The 13750-nt window shown below is 42.3% G+C and overlaps 1 protein-coding gene and 1 non-coding gene across 2 annotated transcripts in view; both read right to left on the minus strand.

The window, feature by feature from the left end:
• Window positions 1–13750, minus strand: part of LOC102138754 (NFE2 like bZIP transcription factor 2) — a 52186-nt gene that overhangs the window by 10035 nt on the left and 28401 nt on the right. The gene's annotated exons all lie outside the window — the stretch shown is intronic.
• LOC123568176 (small nucleolar RNA U13) lies at window positions 1949–2052 on the minus strand. The gene has a single exon (XR_006691396.1). It is a non-coding gene; the product is annotated as a small nucleolar RNA U13 (small nucleolar RNA).

The following is a 13750-nucleotide window of genomic DNA, read 5'->3' on the forward strand; positions in this document are numbered from 1 at the left end:
TAAATCTTTAATGACCAAATTGTCAGACAGAGAGAGAGATTACAAGCTGCCTCTAGCTCACTGAGCTCCAGTGGAAAGAGAAGGAGGTAAGAAAGATTTCCATACTATGGCCCACAAAGCTATCAGTGGTAAAGCATTCAGGAAGTTACTGGATACAAAAGTCACCTGCAAGAGTTCAACCTCTACTGGAGTGCTGAAGAAACTTTGTCACTGAGATACTGCTGCACTGCTACTGTGGTACTCTGTAAAATTAAATATTATCAGAAGTCTATCAACTCCTGATTTGCTAACTTCCCTTCCAGCATCTGGTGCAAGAAATTTCTCAGGACTTCAAAACAGATCTGTGCTTCCAGAGCACAGCCATTGGTGCTTTGTGGAGGCAAGGGAGGACTATTTGGCTGGCCTTTTTGAAGACAACAACCTATGTGTCCTCCATGCCACATGTGTAACAATTATGGCAAAAGACATCCAGCTAGCACATAACGTACATGAAGAACATGCTTAGGAGAATGGCGTAAACCCAGGAGGCGGAGCTTGCAGTGAGATCCGGCCACTGCACTCCAGCCTGGGCGACAGAGTGAGACTCCGTCTCAAAAAAAAAAAAAAAAAAAAAAAAAAAAAAAGGCCGGGCGCGGTGGCTCAAGCCTGTAATCCCAGCACTTTGGGAGGCCAAGATAGGCGGATCACGAGGTCAGGAGATCGAGACCATCCTGGCTAACCCCGTGAAACCCCGTCTCTACTAAAAAATACAAAAAACCAGCCGGGCGAGGTGGCGGGTGCCTGTAGTCCCAGGTACTCGGGAGGCTGAGGCAGGAGAATGGCGTGAACTCGGGAGGCGGAGCTTGCAGTGAGCTGAGATCCGGCCACTGCACTCCAGCCTGGGCGACAGGGCGAGACTCTGTCTCAAAAAAAAAAAAAAAAAAAAAAAAAAAAGAATTCACTGTGATGGAAAACATTTCATTCTTCTCTCTCTCTCTTCCTCCTGACACTGGTAGTTGTGAATGTTAGATTGTTTTTCCCCATGAGGTCAAATGGTACCTACATACAATGACAACAAGTGGAAAAACAGAAGACAGAAATCAGGTACTGGCAATTTCTCCATATTTATTTGTGTATGAATTTTTAATATAAATGCAGGGACACAGGTTTGATTATATGAATGTATCAAATTTTCACATGTACAATAAAAATATGCACTATTGTGTATCAATAACAAATTTAAAAAATGCAAGGACACAAAGCATTAATGCAAGTCAAAATGTTTCAGTGAACAAGTTTCAGCAGTTCAACTTTTTTTTTTTTTTGAGACGGAGTTTCTCGTTACCCAGGCTGGAGTGCAACGGCGCGATCTCGGCTCACTGCAACCTCCACCTCCTGGGTTCAAGCGATTCTCCTGCCTCAGCCTCCCAAGTAGCTGGGATTACAGGCACCCGCCACCATGCCCGACTAATTTTCATATTTTTTAGTAGAAACAGAGTTTCACCATGTTGGCCAGGCTGGTCACGAACTACTGACCTCAGGCAATCTGCCTGCCTCACTCTCCCAAAATGCTGGGATTACAGGTATGAGCCACTGCACCTGGCCAGCAGTTCAACTTTATAACAATATAAATAAACCTGTTAAAATTTTCTGGACAATGCCAGCATTTGGACTTTTTAAAAACAAGCAAATTTCTTATTCATGGCAACTAAATAATGTTAGTAGCATTTGATAATACAGTCGATTCTGTGCATTCACTGTACTTTTCTGAGTTGTCCTACATGCAAGTACAGGTTTTTAATGTCTGTCTTCTGTGCTATTCCTGTAAGTTTGCTATTAAAATATATTAAACTATTTTTTTAAAAGGAGAAAATGAAAGAAACACAAACATTGGTCATTTTATGATATTAAGGAATTCTTGTTAATGTTTAAGGTATGCTAATGGTATTGGTATTATTATTATTTTTCATGTCAGACGGGTAATGTGCTGATGACACAACAAGGTTCAAGGGTGGCACATCTCACGGATGCATGTGAACACCCAATCATCACGCTTATGAACTACAAAAGGATCAGGATTATGTTTTTAAAAAGTCTTTCCCTTTCATGATAAATACTAAAATATTTACAGATCAAATAATATAGCTGGGCAGCTTCACAAGAATCCATTGGGTGTTGAGGTAAAGAGAAAAGTGAATGGGTGTAGATGAAATAAGAGTGGTTATGAGGTGATGATCTTTGTTGCTGTGGGATTGGTTACTGAATTAGTCTCTCTATTCTTGTGTATGATAAAAATTTTCCATTATAGGCCTACTGTGGTGACTCATGCCTGTAATCTCAGCACTTTGGGAAACCGAGGTGGGCAGATGGCTTGAGCCCAGGAGTTTGAGACCAGCCTGGACAACATAGCAAAACTCTGTTGCTACAAAAAATAGCCATGATCATGCCACTGTACTCCAGCCTGAGTGACAGAGTGAGATCATGTGTCAAAAAAAAAAAAAAAAAAAAATCCATTACAAAAAAATCAACAAAAAAGTTATTTATTTACTATCACTCCTGCAGGTCACGTAACTAAATTCCCTAAATTTATGGTTGGAAAAATTTGAGCAAAGAATTCCCCCAGGACTCTTTGCAAAAAAGCACTTTGGAAAGCTCTTGCTCTTTGGAAAAAAAGCAAGGACTTTGGAATCTCACTTACTATACCAGCTATGTGACCTGTGGCAAATTACTTAACCTTTTCAAGTCGCATTTGAGTTATCTGTATAATGAAGCTAATAGCATTTATCATGATGGGCTTTGTGAGAACTAAAGGAAATAGCACGTGTAAAGGGCCTAGCACAGTGAGCAGAGAGTAGACGCTCAGTAGTTGGCAATTGTCACTATTATAAAGTGTCTAATATCATACAGCTTGTAGTAGTACAGTCAAGATTTAAAGCACGGGTTTCCTGATGCACAATTCTGCCGTATTAGGTTATTTCTTTTGAGTAACAAGCTTTCAATAAGTACCAGCTGAACTGAAGAAAACAGAGAAACACCTGAATGGAAATTAATGAACAACTGACAAGAAGATTTGTTTCCCTAGATATGATATGATATCATATCTTCAATAATGGCATCAATCTTGTTTCTCATTGACAGTCATGGCCTGACTGTATCCTTCCCATGAAAACATTCGGTTCCATGAGGGCTGGTTTAAATAAAAGGAATTTGCTTTAGAAGGGTTTCTATTTTTAAATCTGTAACAAGAGGCCCCATATGCAGCACAACTACCTATAGATGATAATCTGACTTGACCAAGGTCACCCTGCTAGAGAGAGGCAGAAATGGGTTTAGAACCTATATTTCCAGGTATATATATTTGCTTTCAGTAAATATGCTATTTTTATTTATTTATTTTTGAGACAGGGTAGAGTGCAGTCACATGGTCATAGCTCACTGTATTCTCAACCTCCTGGGCTCAAGCAATTCTCCTTGCCTCAGACTCCTGAATAGCTAGGACTACAGGTATGGGCCACTGTGCCTGGCTAATTTTAAAATTTTTTTTTGTAGAGACATGGTCTCACTATGTTGCCCAGGCTGGTATTGAACAGTTGGCCTCAAGCAATCCTCCTGCACTGGCTTCCCAAAGTGCTAGGATTACAGCTGTGAACCACAGCGCCTGGGCTGAATATATTATTTTTAGATGTTTACACATTAGGAAAAATAATTTCCACTATAAAGCATACAATGTATGGTACTGTCTTTCTAAGAATCAACAATAAGGAATGTTCCATTTATCATCACATGGACTATTGTTTTTCTTCTTTCTGTTTTTTTCTTTTGAGGCATCAGTTTCAGCAGACGCCCTTTGCCAGATGCCCCTGGCACTCTCAACTTCTTATCATCTGATCTGAGGAAGAGCTGCAGGGCTTTAAACAATGTATGTATTTATTGGCATTATTCTCTTTGTTCTCTACTTACATAAGCCTCCCCAGTTCTGTCTTCTTTCTCAGTAATTTTGGAAACCTTTCATAGGAAGGGAAGAGAGAATAGGATGTCTTTATTCTCTGTACTTCTTGGTGGAAGCGAGGGAGAATATATGATGGAACTGATGAATGGAAATGATAAAACTAAAGGACTTTACCCCAGTCACTCTGCTACTATACTAATGAAAAATTTAATTGTGTTTAATAAACACCTAACATTGTGCTAGATACTGAGAATACACAGGTGATTCAGACATTTTATCAGTTTGGTGTACCTGCCCTCAGAGAGCACAGTGTCTAGTAGGTTGGGTAGGTGGGTATCAAAACAACTATAATAAAAAGCTAGAAAATATAACCGTTGAGGTGAAAATGAAATGCTTTAGCAAGAAGAGAGAAGTTCTGACAAGAACAGACAGGCTTTCAGAGAGAAAGTGAAGTGTGGTTGGGGCCACGAGGGATCTTACTTCAGCAGACTGAGAATCAGAATTTAAGACTTGTTACTCCGAGACTGTTGGTGGTTACATCATATGAAGGAAATCGGAAAGGACAGGGTGTATTCTGAGAACACTGGTGTGGCACCAACTGCCAGCAGCAATTCCACTTGAGGGTTCTTTCTTGCCTTTTCAAAACAAAATGTAAACACAGAGGATAAATATAATCAAACCAAACCAAAGTTAAAAGAATAACAATACGATACGGAACAGGCCAGGTTCTTTCTGTTCCAGAACCCACGTATCAAGGAAGAAGCCATATGTATCTCTATAACATGAATGTGGCTATCCGTTCATCAAATATTTAATGAACCCCATTGTGTGCTGGGCATTGGCATAAATGCTGTGGACAAAGCAGTGAACAAGACAGCCATAGCTTCTGAGTTCACAAAATTTATATTCTGACTAGGGACACAGTCTTTAAACAGCAACTAATTACATAACTACAACTGTTAATAGTCAGTGTAAAGAAGTGAAGATGCTAGGGGAACAGTTAACAGTCTGGGGTATTAGGAATTCTTCTTTGAAGAAGTCACATTTGAACTGAGTGCTAAAGGAAGAGTGAGGGCAGAAGCTGGAGTTAGGGGTTGAGGGCAGGGGAAGAGTGTTCAGGGTAGCACCACCAGTGTGGGTGGCCAATGAAGAGTGAGAAAGCTAAGCGGGTGGGTGAAAACCTCTTTGTGCATGGCCTTGTAGGCCCCATTCATGATTTGGGTCATTACCCTTACACGCCAGGAAGCAACATAGTTTTGAAAGGTCAGTTTGAGTGCAAAATGGAGAAAGGATCAAACAGAGAAAAGAATCGATGGCAAAGGCCAGTCAGAAGGCTACTGGGACCTGCCTAGAATCCAGGCAAAGAAATGAGGGTGACTTGTATTAGGGTGGAGACACTGGGGATGGAGAGATTCAGGAAGAAAGTTTGGGAGGAGGAGGGCAAGATCTGAAGAGAAAGTCTGGCTTGACAAGATCAGCTGGGTGGTGTGTGTGTGTGTGTGTGTGAGTGTGTGCGTGTGTGTGTGTGTGAGACAAGATCAGCTGGGATGGTGTGTTTGTGTGTTTAAAAGATCAGCTGGGATGGAGTGTGTGTATGCATGTGTGAGAGACAAGATCAGCTAGGGTGGTGTGCATGTGCGTGTAAGACAAGATCAGTTGGGGTGGTGTGTGTGTGAGACAAGAGCTGTTGAGGTGGTGAGTATGTGTGTTTGTGGGTGTGTGTGTGAGACAAGATCAGCTGAGATGGTGTGTTTGTGTGTTTAAAAGATCAGCTGGGATGGAGTGTGTGTGTGTGTGTGTGTGAGACAAGGTCAGCTAGGGTGGTGTGCGTGTGTGTGTGTGTGTGTGTGTAGGACAAGATCAGTTGGGGTGGTGTGTGTGAGATAAGATCTGTTGAGGTGGTGGGTGTGTTTGTGGATGTGTGTGACACAGATCAGCTGTGGTGGTGTGTGTGTGTGAGAGAGACAAGATCAGCTGTGGTGGTTGTGTGTGTGTGTGAGACAAGATCAGCTGGGGTGGTGTGTGTGTGTGTGTGTGAGACAAGATCAGCTGGGGTGGTGTGTGTGTGTGTGTGAGAGAGAGAGAGAGAGAGAGAAACAAGATCAGCTGTGGTGGTTGTGTGTGTGTGTGTGAGACAAGATCAGCTGGGGTGGTGTGTGTGTGTGTGTGTGAGACAAGATCAGCTGGGGTGGTGTGTGTGTGTGTGAGAGAGAGAGAGAGACAAGATCAGCTGTGGTGGTGTGTGTGTGTGTGTGTGAGACAAGATCAGCTGTGGTGGTTGTGTGTGTGTGTGTGAGACAAGATCAGCTGGGGTGGTGTGTGTGTGTGAGAGAGACAAGATCAGCTGTGGTGGTTGTGTGTGTGTGTGAGACAAGATCAGCTGGGGTGGTGTGTGTGTGTGTGTGTGAGACAAGATCAGCTGGGGTGGTGTGTGTGTGTGTGTGAGAGAGAGAGAGAGAGAGAGAAACAAGATCAGCTGTGGTGGTGTGTGTGTGTGTGTGTGAGACAAGATCAGCTGGGGTGGTGTGTGTGTGTGTGTGTGAGACAAGATCAGCTGGGGTGGTGTGTGTGTGTGTGTGTGAGAGAGAGAGAGAGACAAGATCAGCTGTGGTGGTTGTGTGTGTGTGTGTGAGACAAGATCAGCTGGGGTGGTGTGTGTGTGTGAGAGAGAGACAAGATCAGCTGGGGTGGTGTGTGTGTGTGTGAGAGAGAGACAAGATCAGCTGTGGTGGTGTGTGTGTGTGTGTGTGAGAGAGAGAGAGACAAGATCAGCTGTGGTGGTTGTGTGTGTGTGTGAGACAAGATCAGCTGTGGTGGTGTGTGTGTGTGTGTGAGACAAGATCAGCTGTGGTGGTTGTGTGTGTGTGAGACAAGATCAGCTGTGGTGGTGTGTGTGTGTGTGTGAGACAAGATCAGCTGTGGTGGTTGTGTGTGTATGTGAGACAAGATCAGCTGGGGTGGTGTGTGTGTGTGTGAGAGAGAGAGAGACAAGATCAGCTGGGGTGGTGTGTGTGTGTGTGAGAGAGAGAGAGAGACAAGATCAGCTGTGGTGGTTGTGTGTGTGTGAGACAAGATCAGCTGGGGTGGTGTGTGTGTGTGTGAGAGAGAGACAAGATCAGCTGGGGTGGTGTGTGTGTGTGTGAGACAAGATCAGCTGGGGTGGTGTGTGTGTGTGTGAGAGAGAGAGACAAGATCAGCTGGGGTGGTTTGTGTGTGTGTGTATGCATGTGAGACAAGATCAGCTGTGGTGTGTGTGTGTGTGATTGAGAGAGAGAGAGACAAGATCAGCTGGGGTGGTTTGTGTGTGTGTGAGAGAGAGAGAGACAAGATCAGCTGGGGTGGTGTGTATGACAAGATGAGCTGGGGTGGTGTGTGTGTGTGTGAGAGAGAGAGAGAGAGAGAAGATGAGCTAGGGTGGGGTGTGTGTGTGAGAGAGAGACAAGATGAGCTGGAGTGGTGTGTCTGTGTGAGACAAGATCAGCTGAGGTGGTGTGTGTGTGTGACAAGATCAGCTGGGGTGGTGTGTAGGTGTGTGTGTCCCATAGCAGTGAGAGGAGTGAGAGTATCTCTAAGCAGGGACCAGATTTTAGACTAACAAATCTGCACCACTTTTAGTTATATTCTCTTTTGCATTATACTAGAATCCTGACACTCTCGAACCAAGCCCAAAGTCAGACCAGAACGTCAAGAATCACTCATCTTTTCTTAATCCCCATATACTGAAACTGTGCAAGATTTGGCTTGTGGGGTCACACCCTAAGCATTCCTGAATCCTTTCCCAGAACCTTGTGCAAAGCTTTAAACAGAGAGAACAGACAAGGATATTAGGAAGACAAAAAAGAAAAGAGAAAACCCGTAATCAGCTAGAAAGAAAAGGATGATAAGTAAATATGGGCTAGCTGTACTGAGTTAAAGAAATACATTGGCTGGGCATGGTGGCTCATGCCTGTTATCCTAGAACTATGGGAGGTCGAGGCAGGCAGATCCCCTGAGGTCAGGAGTTTGAGACCAGCCTGGCCAACATGGTGAAACTCTGTCTCTACTAAAAATACAAAAATTAGCTGCGTGTGGTTGCATGCACCTGTAGTTCCAGCTATCTGGGAGTCTGAGGCAGGAGAATTTCTTGAGCCCAGGAGGCGGAGGTTGCAGTGCGCCGAGACTGCACCACTGCACGCCAGCCTGGGTGACATGACAGAACAAGACTCCATCTCAAAATAAACGAAAGAAAAGAAAGAAAGAAAGAAAGAAAGAAAGAAAGAAAGAAAGAAAGAAAGAAAGAAAGAAAGAAAGAAAGAAAGAAAGAAAGAAAGAAAGAAAGAAAGAAAGAAAGAAAGAAAGAAAGAAAGAAAGAAAGAAAGAAAGAAAGAAAGAAAGAAAGAGAAAGAAAGAAAGAAAGAGGTACAAGTTCCCAGGCCTTCCTGTTTTGGGTGGAGATGAAATAATCTTTTAGAGAGAATCTTAGATTCAACTACGTTTGAGGCCCTTATCTGCTGGAGGAACAACAACTTAGTAGTGCTAAGGCTTGGACATTGTAGTCACTTAGTAAATATTTGTTGAAGTGAAGCATAATAAAGGTTCTGAGGGTTACATACACTCCGTGAAAATTATTTAGAGTCCCCAACTTTTATCATTTCATTACAAAAAGGAGAAGGAAACAGGGAGCAGATAGGGTTTGGCTGCTGTTGTGGAAACAGGAACTTCGTGTCATATGAAGTAAGCTCTGGGACAGGAATTTTAGCAATAACAGGTTGACCCTTGGCAAGTCTGCACCTCTGTTTTCTCACTTAAAGTAAGGAGATTATATAAGATGGAGATTTTCTAAGTGCAACTTTTGGTCTAATACAGTATGGAAAGCAAGGTCCAAAAGCTTATACTGTATAGATCTGAGTGGGAAAAAAAGCAAGCAAGCCATTTACTGAAGGCAACAGGGAGCCTTCTCTGCTACATTTCAAAGAATCTTATTAAACTGAGACAGGATCCACATGTGGATTCCTTTCTCCGGGCTCCCGACTAAGAACTGATTGCCACCACCTGTTTTCGTTCATACCAGCATCTGTTATTGTCTAAAACAAATATTCTCCCTTCACTACAGTCCTCAGTTTCTCAACAACTTTCATAACAATTCAGGAAACCAAGCACTCTTGCCAAGGACGTGGGTTCATGTAAGTTTCTTCAACCCCAGCCTCCTAGGATCCTTCCCCAGGGCAGCCAAGTCTCAGGCTTCTTTTCCAGGCACCTCAGTCTTCCATAACAAGGGGAAATTTTTATTTAACCATAGAAATAAATACACCTTTATAACTTAAATTTTTTTCCTATAGGTTACTGGGGTACGTGTGGTATTTGGTTACATAAGTAAGTTCTTTAGTGGTGATTTGTGAGATTTTGGTGCACCCATCACCCGAGCAGTATACACTGCACCCTATTTGTAGTCTTTTATCCCTTGCCCCCTCCCACCCTTCCCTTCAAGTCCCCAAAGCCCGTCGTATCATTCTTATGCCTTTGCGTTCTCATAGCTTAGCTCTCACATATCATTGAGAACATACAATGTTTGGTTTTCCATTCTTGAGTTACTTCACTTAGACTAATAGTCTTCAATCTCATCCAGGTCGTTGCAAATGCCATTAATTCATTCCTTTTTATGGCTGAGCAGTATTCCATCATATATATGACACATATATATATATGTTTCTTTTTCTTTTTTTTTTTTTTTTTTGAGATGGAGTCTTGCTCTTGTCGCCCAGGCTGGATTCTCAGCTCACTGCAAACTCCGCCTCCTGGGTTCAAGCGATTCTCCTGCCGCAACCTCCTGAGTAGCTGTGATTACAGGCACCCGCCACCATGCCTGGCTCATTTTTCTACTTTTAGTAGAGACGGGGTTTTGTCATGTTGGCCAGGCTGGTCTCAAACTCCTGACCTCAGGTGATCCACCCACCTCGGCCTCCCAAAGTGCTAGGATTACAGGCACAAGCCAGCGTGCCCAGCCTACATCACAGTTTCTTTATGCACTCGTTGATTCATGGGCATTTGGGTTGGCTCCACGATTTTGCAACTGCAAATTGTGTTGCTATAAACATGTGTGTCCAAGTGTATTTTTCGAATAATGACTTCTTTTGCTCCGGGTAGATACCCAGTAGTGGGATTGCTAGATCAAATGTTAGTTCTACTTTTAGTTCTGTAAGGAATCTCCACACTGTTTTCCATATGGGATGTGCTAGTTTACATTCCCACCAGCAGTGTAGAAGTGTTCCCTGATCACTGCATCCACACCGACATTTACTGTGTTTTGATTTTTTGGTTATGGCCATTCTTGCAGGAGTGAGGTGGTATTGCATTGTGGTTTTGATTTGCATTTCCCTGATCATTAGTGATGTTGAGCATTTTTTCATATGTTTGTTCACCATTTATATATCTTCTTTTGAGAACTGTCTATTCATATCCTTAGCACAATTTTTGATGGGATTGTTTGTTTTTTCTTACTGATCTGTGTGAGTTCATTGTAGATTCTGGATATTAGTCCTTTGTCAGATGTATAGATTGTGAAGATTTTCTCTCACTCTGTGGATTGTCTGTTTACTCTGCTGACTGTTCCTTTTGCCGTGCAAAAGCTCTTTAGTTTAATTAAGTCCCAACTATTTATCTTCATTTTTATTGCATTTGCTTATGAGTTCTTGGTCATGAAATCCTTGCCTGAGCCAATGTCTAGAGGGTTTTTCCAGTGTTATCTTCTACAATTTTTATAGTTTCAGGTCCTAGATTTAAGTCCTTAATCCATCTTGAGTTGATCCAGTTTTATTCTCCTACATGTGGGTAGCCAATTATCACAGCACCATTTGTTGAAAAGGGTGTGTGTCCTTTCCTCACTTTATGTTTTTGTTTGCTTTGTCAAAGATCAGTTGCCTGTAAGTATTTGAGCTTATTTCTGGGTTCTCTATTGTGTTCCACTGATCTATGGAAAAAATTTTTTTTTGCTATATTGTCTTACTCTGTCACCCAGGCTGGAGTGCAGGGGTGCAATCTTGGCTCACTGCAGCCTTGACCTCTCAGGCTCAGGTGATCCTCCCACCTCAGCCTCCTGAGTAGCTGGGACCACAGGCACGTGCCATGAAGTCTGGCTAATTTTTTTTTTTTTTTTTTTGTAGAGACGGGGTTTCATCGTGTTGCCCAGGCTGGTCTCAAACTCCTGGACTCAAGTGATCCATCCATCTCGGTCTCCCAAAGTGCTGGGATTACAGGTGTTAACCACCATGTCCAGCCCATAACTTTTGATGATTCTATTGTCTCCACATAGCAATGAAGGTAGGTATGAGGAGGCTGGCCAGGGATCTTCTGCATATCTGCTCTTGCAAACGGTGGCCTCTGCAGCTAGTGGAGTTCACCAGGATTTGGGCTAGGAGTAATAGTTAACCAAGGCCCTGGAAATCACAACCGTTCCAAAAGGGGCATGGACAATGGTTGAACTCCCTTAGTGTTTCAATCGGGGCAGAAATTAAGGGTCAATGGTAACATCTCATCATAAACTTCTTTATTTGAAACACTGATCACTGATGGGAAGCTTTCCCTCATCTTTTCTTCTCTTTCTTTCTTTTTTTTTTTTTTAAATAGAAACATATCAGAAAAGCCAGCAAGTATAATCCCAAGGAACGAGTTTTGACACAGAGCCTTTAGATAAAAATATATTTATCAAAAAACAAATTTTTCAATCAAGGACCTTTAGACACTGTATCATTTTTTTTCCTTATAACAGACATTCAGACTACTTCTTGGAAGGGCCCCAAATGCCTTGCTTAAGAACAATGGACAATAGTCACAGTCTCCTAATTCCATTAGTCAGAAAAAATTGTGGTTTCAGGAGTTTTTGCTTATAGGGTATTTTGTAGAGGTATCCTGGACAGGGGTTGACATGGAAACCTGTGTTTCTCCAATAGAGTTTCCACAACAATTCCATAGATTTTCTCATCTGTTAACAGCAATAGCCTTGGTCTTGATAACTAATATAATATAATAGACCTGAGATTAAAAAGATGAGTCACTCTACTTGGATGAGGTTCCCTTGTCAGGGTCAGAATAGTATATTTGGCACCCAACCAGCCTCTACACAGAATCATCTAGAACTGTGTTATCTAATATGATGTCCATTACTCACATATAGCTGTTTAGATTTAAATTAATTAAAGCTAATAAAAATTAAAAATTCAGTTTCCGACTTTCAAGTGCCATATTTCTAGTGCCACATGGGGCTAGTGGTTACCCACTGGACAGCGCGGTTATAGGACATTTCTATCATCACAGAAGTTCTGTTGGACAGCATTGATGTAGAAGAATCATTTATCTGTAAATGATTGAATTACTCATTCAATAAGTAGTTCATTTAAATCGAGATACCTTCCTTAAATTTTTTCAGCCTCACTATAAACCAGAAACAAAGCAAGGCCGGACATGGTAATACCTGTAATCCCAGCACTTTGGGAGGCCAGGGCAGGCGGATCACTTGAGTCCAGGAGTTTGAGACCAGCCTGGGCAACATGGTGAAACTCCATCACTACAAAAAATATAAAAATTAGCTTGGCATGGTGGCATATGTCTGTGGTTCTAACTACTCAGGCATGATCGCTTGAGCTCACGAGGGAGAGGTTGCAGAGAGCTGATAACATGCCACTGTGCTCTGCACTCTAGCCTGGGCATCAGAGCAAGACCCTGTCAAAGGAAAAAACAAAAGAAAAGAAAAGAAGAGAGAAGAGAGAGCAAACAATCCCAGCATCCAATCCTTAAAAGGATTCTTTGGTGTTAGATTTCATTCAGGGCTTGGAGTAATTGGGGGTAGTGTTTTTGTAACTTGTTGAAAACTATGTTCAAATGTAGCTCCAAGTAGAGGGAGGAAGAGGTCCTTATTAGTGGTGTTTGGGGAAAGGCCCATATTAAAGACACAATCCTCATTGTTCCAGAATTTGAAAATACTCTTGAACAAAGGCTCCCAATATCTTGTATGAATTTAGGGAACTGAAGAAAGTCCTCTGTCTTACCCCCTAAATATATCTTCCTCACCTACTCATCGTGACACAGAAAATTCTCATATATAAGTGGGAGCTAAGTAGTGTGTGTACACGTGAACTTAAGAGTGTGGAATAGACAATGGAGACTCAGAAGGGTGGGAGGGGAGGGGAAGAAGGATGAGAAATTACTTAATGGGTACATTGTAACATTATTGCAGTGAGGGTTCCACTAGAAGTCCAGACCTTACCAGGAGGTAGTATATCCATGTTAGCAAAACTTCACTTGTACCCCTTAAATTTATACAAATAATTAAAAAATAATTTTATATAAATGGAAAACAATTCCATCAATGGGGAGAAAAAACTTTTATTAGATAATTAGATATAAAACTTTAACATAAATATCCTTGGGAGAAACACTTAGATATTTACTAAGCTGTAAATATCTACCATTTTCCGGCCGGGCGCGGTGGCTCAAGCCTGTAATCCTAGCTCTTTGGGAGGCCGAGACGGGCGGATCACGAGGTCAGGAGATCAAGACCATCCTGGCTAACACGGTGAAACCCCGTCTCTACTAAAAATACAAAAAATTAGCCGGGCGAGGTGGCGGGCGCCTGTAGTCCCAGCTACACGGGAGGCTGAGGCAGGAGAATGGCGTAAACCCGGGAGGCGGAGCTTGCAGTGAGCTGAGATCCGGCCACTGCACTCCAGCCCGGGCGACAGAGCGAGACTCCGTCTCAACAAAAAAAAAAAAAAAAAAAAAAAAAAAAAATATATATATATATATATATATATATATATATATATATATATATATATCTACCATTTTCCA

The sequence above is a fragment of the Macaca fascicularis genome, chromosome 12, assembly GCF_037993035.2.
Source record: "Macaca fascicularis isolate 582-1 chromosome 12, T2T-MFA8v1.1".
In the NCBI taxonomy this organism is placed as follows: Eukaryota; Metazoa; Chordata; class Mammalia; order Primates; family Cercopithecidae; genus Macaca; species Macaca fascicularis.